Here is a 4252-nt window from a genome sequence, read left to right as displayed (position 1 = left end):
CCTCTTTTTCCAACCTCAGATTTTTCTTTTCCCCCCTTTTCCCAACCACGGGCGGCCCCCTTCTCCCAAATTTGGACCTCTTCCAACCAGTCTAAGTCTTTAAGTTGCCTCAGATTTTTCTTTTAGCCTCTTTTTCCAACCTTCAGATTTTTCTTTTCCCCCCTTTACCTAAATTTAGATGTTTTATCTCTAGGAGGGGATTAATTGTCCTCTTAACCTAGAGGATTAATTGTTGTCCTAACCATTCGGTAAGTGAAATGAACTCTCTTCTAGCATCTTTTCCCCTCAGTAATTCTTTGGCAAGTCAAAAATAAAATTAAATTAACAAAATTAAAAAATAAATATTTATATTTATTTTATGCTTTATGTCTTAAATTAACAAAAATAAAAAATAAATATTTATATTTATTTTATGCTTTATGTCTATGTCAAGCAGTGTGCCAATTACTTCAGTAAAATTAAATAAATAAAAATTATTTACGCGATACCAAAGTAAAATTGAATAAATTTACAACTTTCCCTCCTCATCGGAGGGGTGTTACATTTTTCCCTCCCTCCAAGAACTTTCCCTCCCTCCAGCGAAACAATGGCCCTAGTACATCTTTCCCTCCCTTTAGGAAAACGCTTGGCCCTGGTGTTCATTCTTTCTCTTGAAATAGGTTGGAATATTCTTTCCCTTGAAATAGGTTGGAATATGCTTGTACGTATGAACTTCCATTTTCCATGCCTTTTCTTTCTAAGGTGCCTCCATTGCACTCTATCCTGAATGATTACTTGCCTTGCTTAGTCTTCCATTTTCCATGTAGCCTTTTCCTTCTAAGGTGCCTCCATTGCATTCTATCTTGAATGATTACTTGTGTTGGTAGCTTAGTTTCTCTCTGCCCCAGACTTGGCCAAGAGTATCTTTGGCGCACTCTATCCTGAATGATTACTTGCCTTAGTCTTCCATTTTCCATGTAGCCTTTTCCTTCTAAGGTGCCTCCATTGCATTCTATCTTGAATGATTACTTGTGTTGGTAGCTTAGTTTCTCTCTGCCCCAGACTTGGCCAAGAGTATCTTTGGCCAAAAGTATCCGGTCTAATTTACGCTATTTTGTCTGCATAATTATGCATAATCATTATGGCTTCCATTAGTGTCTATTTCTTATTATCTGAGAAAATATATATATATATATATATATATATATATATATATATATATATATAATTATTTCAATTTTATTATAAGATCATCAATTATTATTTACATAATTATTATTTATGTACCCAATAAGGGTCATTAACATACCTCACAATCCAACATGTGTTAACAACCTACATTCAATAAAAAAAAATATGCACTTACCCAATACATTCATTATTTTAGGCTTATTACCCATAGCAATAAAAAAAATGCACTTACCCAATAACTTTGCCTATGGGCAAAGATTCCGCTGTGTAGTTTTATTATAGATTTCAATTTACGGGTATCAATTCCATTTGCTCTATTTGTGTAAAGATACTAATATTTCAGAAATCAAATGAGAGATTGCAGCCCATGCCAATGCATTATTGTATTCGGTAGCATTATTATTTTTTTATTTAAATGTTATACACATGTTAGTCACGTATGCATAAAATTTAGGATTATTTCTTTCCTACCAAGTTCACGGCAACTATTCTGTTGTTACTTGCTCAAGTACACTCTTAGTTTTTCTTATTCCAAGTTATTTCACTATATTATTTATTTAGTACTTTATATTCTTCTTTTAGGGCAAATCTAGGATTTTATTTTGCAGCGTTCCTTTAGTTTCAATTCATCCTATGTCATCCTCTATATTATTTATTTAGTACTTTATATTCTTCTTTTAGGGCAAATCTAGGATTTTATTTTGCAGCGTTCCTTTAGTTTCAATTCATCCTATGTCATCCTCTGTCATCTACATGAGGTTGATAAAAGTTGTACACAACCTTGCCTCTGTGTATGGCCATGGGAGTTCTCCCTTTTTCTTTTATAAGCATATTATTGTCTAAAAAAAATATGCATTTACCCAATACATTCATTATTGTAGGCTTATTACCCATAGCAATAAAAAAAAAATATATTTCCTTACCCAATAACTTTGCCTATTGGCAAAGATCCCGGTGTGTAGTTTTATTATAGATTTCAATTTAGGGGTATCAATTCCATTTGCTCTATTTGTGTAAAGATACTAATATTTCAGAAATCAAATGAGAGGTTGAGCCTATCGGCAAAGATCCCACTGTGTAGTTTTATTATAGATTTCAATTTATGGGGTATCAATTTCATTTGCTCTATTTGTGTAAAGATATTAATATTTCAGAAATCAAATGAGAGGTTGCAGCCAATGCATTATTGTACTCGGTAGCATTATTATGCTTTCATTTCAAATGTTATACACATATTAGTCACTTATGCATAAAATTTAGGATTATTTCTCTTTCCTACCAAGTTCACGGCATCTATTCTGTTGTTACTTGCCCAAGTACACTTAGTTTTTCTTATTCCGAGTTATTTCACTATATTATTTATTTAGTACTTTATATTCTTTTTTTAGTGCAAATCTAGAGTTTTACTTTGCAGCGTTCCTTTAATTTCAATTCATCCTATGTCATTGTTGAGTCTTGAAAATGTCATTCATTCCCATTACACTTTCACTATTATGTCCATTATATCACCTCCATTTCACTACTATGTCACCACATTCATCCCACTTTCATTATCATTGGGCCACATTTATGTTTTTCCAAACGTTATTAATTCTAAGCCTTTTAAGTGAATTTGTGGTTAAAAATTAGAAAATAATGTGCATATGCTTATACCTAACAAATGGGTTGAGATTGTTGACATGTGTAGGTTGAAAGGAGGCTTTTAGAAGACCCTTATGTGGCACTCTAAGGCCAAATTCGAATTTGAGTGGAAAGAATCATGGGATCATGAGTATATGTGTCACATCTCCTAATTATATTGTAACTCTAAGAAGACATATGTCTTATCAGTTCCTATTTTGATCAGGACTCTAGAGGTAGAGGGAGAGATTCATGGACTCTCATTAATGAGATGGCTTCTCATCTTTTTGTATAAATAGGAGATCTCTCTCCTTCATTTGTTAGTCTTTTAGCTTGTTAGTTCTTAAGCTTGTTAGCTTGTGAGATGGCTTTGGAAAGCTTTGGAGAGCTTTGTTGTACTTTGTAATTTTGAAGAATTTGAATAAAGCTTTGATATTCTCAACATGGAAGGAGATGTGAAGTAGATGTCATGGAGCATAAGAGAACGTAAGGTCGAGTAGATTTCATTTTGTAATTTTGCTTTGATTTCATTATGTCATTTAATTGCTTTCAAGTTTGATAAGATTAGATTTTTCATTCATGCAATTTTAATTCATGCAAGTGTGTTCAACCGGTTGATTGTAAATTAGTTTTTCTTTATATGTTTTTGCATCAACTAGTGACATGAGATTTACCTCTTTGCTGACTTTGTTTTTTTTAGTTTTTCAATTTCAGTTATGCTTTGATTTCAGTATTATTCATTTGATTTGTTAGTTAGTTTAGATATCAGATTGCTCAAGTTATTGATGATTACCTCCGAAAGCCATAGCGAGACTAATTGGCGAGGGGTCAGACTATGAATTGATGTGATTTGATTTTAAGTTTACTTTTCTGCAATTAGATATCAGAGTGCTCAAGTTTCAGATTACCTCCGAAAGCCATAGCGAGACTAACTGGCGAGGGATCAGACTATGAATTGATGTGATCTGATTTTAGTTTTACTTTTCTGCAATTAGATATTAAATTGCTCATATCATTGACGGTTACCTCCGAAAGTCATAGCGAGACCACTGGCGAGGGATCGAATTATGAATGTGTAATTTGATTTTAGTTTTACTTTTCTGCAATTAGATATTAAATTGCTCATATCATTGACGGTTACCTCCAAAAGCCATAGCGGGACTACTCGCGAGGGATCAAATTATGAATGTGTAATTTGATTTTAGTTTTACTTTCCTTGCAATTTTTGATTTCTTTGAGTGCAGTAGCTTAAATCGCTTTTCTATATTTAGACAACAGCAGAAATAATAGTTTCATGATCAGTGGTTCATTATTTACTTGTTTAAATAGTAGCACATTTTCCATTCTTGTTCAAGCATTACTGTCATCATTAGTATATTCTAAGACCTTCTGAAGTGTTAAGTTCTGGAAATCATTATAGAGGACATAATTGCCTTAGAATCTATAACCATACTTGCCTTCT

Source organism: Pinus tabuliformis, chromosome 1_2 (genome assembly GCF_031772625.1).
Source record: "Pinus tabuliformis cultivar Carrire ecotype Pingquan chromosome 1_2, CPIR1, whole genome shotgun sequence".
In the NCBI taxonomy this organism is placed as follows: domain Eukaryota; kingdom Viridiplantae; phylum Streptophyta; class Pinopsida; order Pinales; family Pinaceae; genus Pinus; species Pinus tabuliformis.
This window is presented reverse-complemented; position numbering follows the sequence as displayed.